The sequence below is a fragment of the Babylonia areolata genome, chromosome 7 (genome assembly GCF_041734735.1).
Source record: "Babylonia areolata isolate BAREFJ2019XMU chromosome 7, ASM4173473v1, whole genome shotgun sequence".
Taxonomy (NCBI): Eukaryota; Metazoa; Mollusca; class Gastropoda; order Neogastropoda; family Buccinidae; genus Babylonia; species Babylonia areolata.
Window position 1 is genome coordinate 20153428 of NC_134882.1, and position 7500 is coordinate 20160927.

Consider the following 7500-nt stretch of genomic DNA (forward strand, 5'->3'; position numbering starts at 1 on the left):
CATCAGTAGATTCACGATGGGCAGATTAAGTCCTCTCCATTCAGAGCAATGAGGTGACCATTGACACCAGACATTGAGAGCGTGAGCGGATCATAGGATTGCCGATTCATTCAAACCAACGAAAGAAAAGGCGTTAAGAAATTTATTTTACGAGTACGATAATGCAGCTTCTTGTCTCCCAATTGCAAGATTTTGTGTTTTCTTAACTGATTACGTGCATGGTCGAACATGTATAGATATCCCTTACATTCTATGCTTCTCTTGGTTTGGCCGAGATTTGGCAGAGGATAATAGAAAGGAAGAGAGCAGGAGAGAAAAAAAGAAGAGAGAGAGAGAAGAAGAAGGAGGAGGAGGAGGAGGAGGAGGAGAGAGAGAGGGGGGGGGATAAACATTACTCGGTCAGGAGAAATGGTCCACCTTTCACCCCCCCCCCCACACCCCCCCCTAATAAATTTTTCATATGTATTTTTTTGGTGCTTTAGAGTGTATAGATCACGAAAAATCGTATCAGAAATCGTATCTTCGTATCAGAAGAGTCGCTTTCTACTTATGCCGAGGGAAGCGACTCAGAATGATGAGATAGGGGGTAGGGGAGATAAACCGGTGACAGAGGACAGCAGACACACACACACACACACACACACACACACACACACACACACACACACACACACACACACACACACACACACACACACACACACACACACACACACACACCCATGTGCTCACACTTGGAAAGTGCACATAAACGTTTTTTTCAATAAATAGACCAATATGAATTTGTAAAGAATTAAATTGGCGTTGAAGCCAAATCGGGGGTAGGGGAGATAAACCGGCGGCAGAGGACAGCAGAATAGGCCCATGGTGATGTGGCGTAGCTCAAAAGAATCACAAGAGACTGTTCTTTAAAACTGTGGTGTACTTTGTTTCTAATAAGTTGCACAGTTTTCTAGAGAGACAGTTTATTGAAACATTTAGGCAAATTCACAGTTCGCAACGTGTGACAGACGGAGCTTCACTGCGGTCACTTTATTGCATATATTGCCGTTCTGATTATTGCATATGGTGCAGAAGGCATTACTGTCAACAAAAACATAAAGGAAATTCTCGTAGCTCAAATAACAATGACACAGGCGATCACCAAATTTATGGAAGGTTTTGGACCGACGAAAAGCAGCCGCGGCACCTGAGATGGGTACCCTTCAAAATTAAGCCAGAAGGGACAGAGTCCCAAGATTTTTTATGTCAACATGATTTTTCGTGGTCTATACACTCTAAAGCACCAAAAAATACATATGAAAAATTTATTAGGGGGGGTGAAAGGTGGACCATTTCTCCTGACAGACTACATGCACGCTCATGCAGACACACTCACTTTTAGCTGCATTTCTGGACACACACACACACACACACACACACGTCACTCAACCCATCCACCACCACGCCTTTTCCACACGACACAAGAGAGGAATGCTTCTGTGATGACTAAGCAAAGAAGACATATTTCATTCGAACCTATCCGTTATGAACAGAAAAAAAACCTGCCAGGAAGAAAATGTCAACTGGGAAGGACAAACTGTGAAGCGTTAAGTCATTTGACTCGTGACGTCACTTCCTGTTGAACGCGTCATCGCCGTGCGACATTTCCTGTTGTACGACACATAATGTACAGCATATAATTATGTCACTTTCTCGTCCCGAACTTGACAAAACTTGACACAGTTGTGCATGTCCTCACAGAGAACAGGTAGGTGAAACAAAGCAGTATCATTCTGACTTTTCATTATGACGAAGCCAAATAATGTATGTGTCTTCCCTGCATTGTTGGAATTGGTCGGCTTTAAGACTCTCTCACGACACTTTCTTCTTCTTCTTCTTCTTCTTCTTCTGTTTCTTCTTCTTCTTCTTATCATCATCATCATTATTATTATTATTATTATGCTAAAATATCATAAAACAACACCAGTATCACAATACTTAAAACCATATCACAGTACTTACCAAAACAAAGTATCAGTATCAGTAGCTCAAGGAGGCGTCACTGCGTTCGGTCAAATCCATATACGCTACACCACATCTGCCAAGCCACCGCGCTTAGTCATGCCTTGAGAAAAAAATGAATAAAAAAAAATAAAACAAAACAAAATAAAATAACAAAATAAACAACAACAAAAAATAATAATAATAGATAAATACATAAAAATACTACGACTAATAATAATATTTATACGGCCCAAAATCTTGATGAAGTCAACTCTAAGCGCACAAAAAAAACACCAAAAATACTTAAAAACCAATTACATATTTCACAATGTCCAAATAATACACAACTCAAATCGCAATACCTAAAATATTACTCTCACTCTCTCTCTCCTTCACCTTCACACCACACCCCATCAGTAGACACAGATAAAACAGAAACAAACGCACGTTCGCACTATCGCGGGCATCAGAAGAGGTGAAGTTACAAAAAGAATTTTAAAAACAAAACAAAATAGGATGAGTCTTATAAGTTATTTAGAAACGTTGAAAAGCACTGAGTTTTTCTTCGAGACAGAAGTACAGAGTTCCAGACAGTGCGGCCGAAGAAAGATTTTTTTTCTTTTTTTTTTTCCTTCTTCTTTCTTTTTATTTTATTAATGTATTCACAAATCTGCCCCTTCCTGTCTTTGTGGCTGCCTTCACCTATACACTCCATCTCGCTCTCTACGATCGGCTTCGGATCCACTCTGTTTACGCATACGCAGATTCAAACACTCCACTGTTGGACGCCGTTCTTTCTCTGTTTCTGGACATTGTAGTTGGAATGAACTTACTCTTTCGCTTCGTCAGGTCTCCGCACTCAGCTCTTTCAAGTGTGGCCTTAAAACCCACCTCTTCACAAGATAGCTTCTCTGCCCTACCTCTTCCTTGTCTTCAGTTTTCTTCAGTTTTAGAGTTATGCATGCGTGTGAATGACTGGTGTGAAAGCACTTAGATTGTCTCTGCACAAGATTCAAGGCTATATAAATTCTTTCTTTCTTTCTTTCTTCTTTTTTTTTCTTTTTTTTTTAACCAAGGGTCCCGCCCCGAGAGAGAACCGAGAAACTGTAGGCAGAGAGGTGTAAAGAGAGCGTAGTGTTTTTCAAAGATAGTAGATGGAGAAGTTCAGAAAAGATAAGACGGCATTCTGTTGTGACAGAGAGACACTGAAAGAAGAGACAAGCAATTTTTTTTTTGCGTGGGATTCTAGCCTTCACGGGAAGCCAGTGAAGTGATCTGAGCAGGAAGGGTTGTTGCACTCTCGAGCCTGCATTTTACGGAGCATTTGTCGGGCGCGGGCTGCATGATTCTGAATGCGCTTAAGGTTTTGTTTGTTTGTTTGTTTTTTCAGAGAAACCACCTAAGAGAGAGTAGTGTAATATAATTATATGTTAAGAAAAATGATAATTAAAAGCAAAGCAAAAACAAAAACCGGCTAGTATGTTGGCTGCAGCAGTGGGAAGGAAGAGACGATTTTTGCCCAAGTTATGTGACCGACTTGTGAGCAAAAGTGAAATACAATTTAACTAGAAGAAGAGTAATTTAAGGAAGTATTTATGTTAAAAACAACAACAACAACAAAAAAACAAAAAAACAAAAAACAACAAAAAAACAATTCAAACATTTTTGGACGAACGGATGTATTATCTTTTATCATTTGATGGCTCATTCACATCATGTCTATACTGATTTGTTTGCAGTTGTTTACTTCAGAATATTATAGTTTTACAACATTGTGCAGTTTTCAGATTTGTTCCCTTTTTTCTGATTATTTCGTGTACCGTCAGTTTTGTCTACCTTTAATTTCCAAAGTGATGTCAAAATGTATATGTAAAAAAAGGAAATGCTACACTTACAAAATTTTTCTTTTGTACCAAAGCCATTGGGAACATCTGAACACAGTAAGAATCTGCATAGGTCTACAACAGTCCGAATTCAGTTTGTGGATTTGCTCTCTCTCTCTCTCCCTGTGTGTGTGTGTGTGTGTGTGTGTGTGTGTGTGTGTGTGTGTGTGTGTTTGACCGTGTGTGTGTCTGTGTGTGTGTCTGTGTGTATGTGTCGTGTGTGTGTGTGTGTGTGTGTGTGTGTGTGTGTGTGTGTGTGTGTGTGTGTGTAGGTGTGGTGTGTGACATCAACACTGCGAAGCATAAATCATCATGACAGACAGTGACAAAAGGTCACAACGGTCATAAAGGTCAGAAAGGTCAGAGCCAATCTCCATCTTTTACGGTGAAGTTTCGGAATTTTCGCTGTCGATATTTCTGTGTATTGCACTGTGTGTGTGTGTGTGTGTGTGTGTGTGTGTGTGTGTGTGTGTGTGTGTGTGTGTGTGTGTGTGTGTGTGTGTGTGAGAGAGTGCATGCGGATGCGGTTGCGTGTGCGTACATTAGATGTGAATAATATGATAGCATGCACATATATGAAGAAACTGGTCACAGTACCTTATGGAGGAAGATCATTCGACTTGTGATCAACGAACGATCCGAGATTGTGGAAGTAGACAGAAAGACGTGTGTACGAACTCTTCGGAAGACACACAAAAAAGAGGATCCAGTATCCTGAGGACCCCCCCCCCCCCCCCAATCCCTCAACCCCCCACTCCCTAACCACAATCCACACTCCCGACCCTAGGAGCCTCCTACACCGCTCCTTCAACAACAACCCCCCCCCCCACACACACACACACACCTCCCTTTTTGATGGATAGACGACGGGTGCAATAGCCGAGTGGTTAAAGCGTTGGACTTTCAATCTGAGGATCCTGGGTTCGAGTCTCGGTGACGGCGCCTGATGGGTAAAGGGTGGAGATTTTTCCGATCTCTCAGGTCAACATATGTGCAGACCGGCAAGTGTCTGAACCCCCTTCGTGTGTATACGCAAGCAGAAGATCAAATACGCACGTTAAAGATCCTCTAATCCATGTCAGCATTCGGTGGGTTATAAAAACAAGATCATACCCAGCATAAACCCCACCCGAAAGCGGAGTATGGCTGCCTACATGGCGGGGTAAAAACGGTCATACACGTAAAAGCCCACTCGTGTACATACGAGTGAACATGGGAGTTGCAGCCCACGAACGAAGAAGATGGATAGACTAAGAACAATTAGCATTAGAAAGACCTTCATGCTTTCCAATACCTGAGGTATGTGGGTACAGAGAGGTTGGGTGAACGGCTGGTCTGTCCGTTGTGTGTTTCTCTCTCTCCCTGTGCCTGTGTGTCTTTCTCTCTGTGTGTCTTTCTCTCCATGTCTTTCTCTCTGTCTTTCTCTCCATGTCTTTCTCTCTGTGTGTCTTTCTCTCTGTGAGTCTTCTCTCCATGTCTTTCTCTCTGATTGTGTGTCTGTGTGTCTTTCTCTCTGTGTGTCTTTCTCTCTGTGTGTCTTTCTCTCTGTGTGTCTTTCTCTCCATGTCTTTCTCTCTGATTGTGTGTCTGTGTGTCTTTCTCTGTGTGTCTTTCTCTCCATGTCTTTCTCTCTGATTGTGTGTCTCTCTGTCTTTCTCTCTGTGTGTCTTTCTCCCCATGTCTTTCTCTGTGTGTGTGTCTTTCTCCCCATGTCTTTCTCTCTGTGTGTGTCTTTCTCCCCATGTCTTTCTCTGTGTGTGTCTTTCTCTCCATGTCTTTCTCTGTGTGTCTTTCTCCCCATGTCTTTCTCTGTGTGTGTGTCTTTCTCCCCATGTCTCTCTCTCTGTGTGTCTTTCTCCCCATGTCTTTCTCTCTGTGTGTGTCTTTCTCCCCATGTCTCTCTCTCTCTGTGTCTTTCTCCCCATGTCTTTCTCTCTGTGTGTGTCTTTCTCCCCATGTCTTTCTCTGTGTGTGTCTTTCTCCCCATGTCTTTCTCTCTGTGTGTGTCTTTCTCCCCATGTCTTTCTCTCTGTGTGTGTCTTTCTCCCCATGTCTTTCTCTGTGTGTGTCTTTCTCTCCATGTCTTTTTTCTGTGTGTCTTTCTCCCCATGTCTTTCTCTCTGTGTGTCTTTCTCTCTGTGTGTGTCTTTCTCCCCATGTCTTTCTCTGTGTGTGTCTTTCTCTCCATGTCTTTTTTCTGTGTGTCTTTCTCCCCATGTCTTTCTCTCTGTGTGTCTTTCTTCCCATGTCTTTCTCTGTGTGTCTTTCTCTCCGATTGTGTGTCTGTGTGTCTTTCTGTCTGTGTGTCTTTCTCTCCATGTCTTTCTCTCTGACTGTGTGTCTTTCTGTCTGTCTCTCTGACTGTGTGTCTTTCTGTCTGTCTGTCTCTCTGTCTGTGTGTCTTTCTCTCCATGTGTGTGTCTTTCTTTCCACGTCTTTCTCTATCTATGTGTCTTTCTCTCTGTGTGTCTTTCTGTCTGTCTTTGTGTCTTTCTCTGCACGTGTGTGTCTTTCTTTCCACGTCTTTCTCTGTCTATGTGTGTCTTTCTCGATCTGTGTGTCTGTGTCTTTCTCTCTGTCTTTGTGTCCTTCTCTCCATGTCTGTGTCTTTCTACCCACGTCTTTCTCTATCTGCGTGTCTTTCTTTGTGTCTGTGTGTCTTTCTCTCCCTGTTTCGAATGCTGTGAGCACATTCACTTGTTATCTCCGTGATCCTTGTTCTTTGAGCATCAACATGTGTATTGCATCTGTTTGCATGATTACACTTACAAAGTCATGTAACTGGAAACAGTCTTTGTCTTGTAATGACGAACAAACAATGAGGCCAGGAGAAACAGATGATCAACAAACAGTAAAAAGTGGTAACATTCTCCATTAACAAGGTACTCTTTGTTCATTCATTTCAAGTCAACAAACCATCGAGGCAACCATGTGTAGTTTGCATATAATGTGTAGCTTATTCGGGATTTAAAAGGCTGTGTCCGTCTTCAATGAAAGCTTATTTGTGTTTGCATATTTTTTTCTGTCATTGCTGCTGTGTGCACATGTCAAATAATCGGTATCAGGACAAGCCTGTCGCTTCCGGTGTTGTTTTGTTGTTGTTGTTGTTGTTTGTTTGTTTTTTTGTTGTTGTTGTTTTAGGAAGGGTTTGGTTTGGTTCCAGTGTACCTTGACTTGAAGCTGTGTACCTTGTGAAAGTAGAGAGTTACCATTCCATTTCCATTCATTCTCCTGCCCGGGATGGGCGTAGAGGAGACATGAGGGACGATTCCGTAGTCAGACGACGCCATCCGGTTCTATCTTCTGCCTGTCGTATCAGCGTAGCGCTATCCATATTGGTCCATTCCTTGATGTTGTCCATCCAGCATTTGGCTTGCCTCCCTCTTCGCCTACCACCCTCTAGCGTTCTCTTTATCATTTGTCAGTCTGGTCTTCTTCTTCCTCCTCAGCGTTCGTGGGCTGCAACTCCCACGTTCACTCGTATGTACACGAGTGGGCTTTTACGTGTATGACCGTTTTTACCCCGCCATGTAGGCAGCCATACTCCGCTTTCGGGGGTGTGCATGCTGGGTATGTTCTTGTTTCCATAACCCACATGAACGCTGTAGGATCTGTAACGTGCGTATTTGAT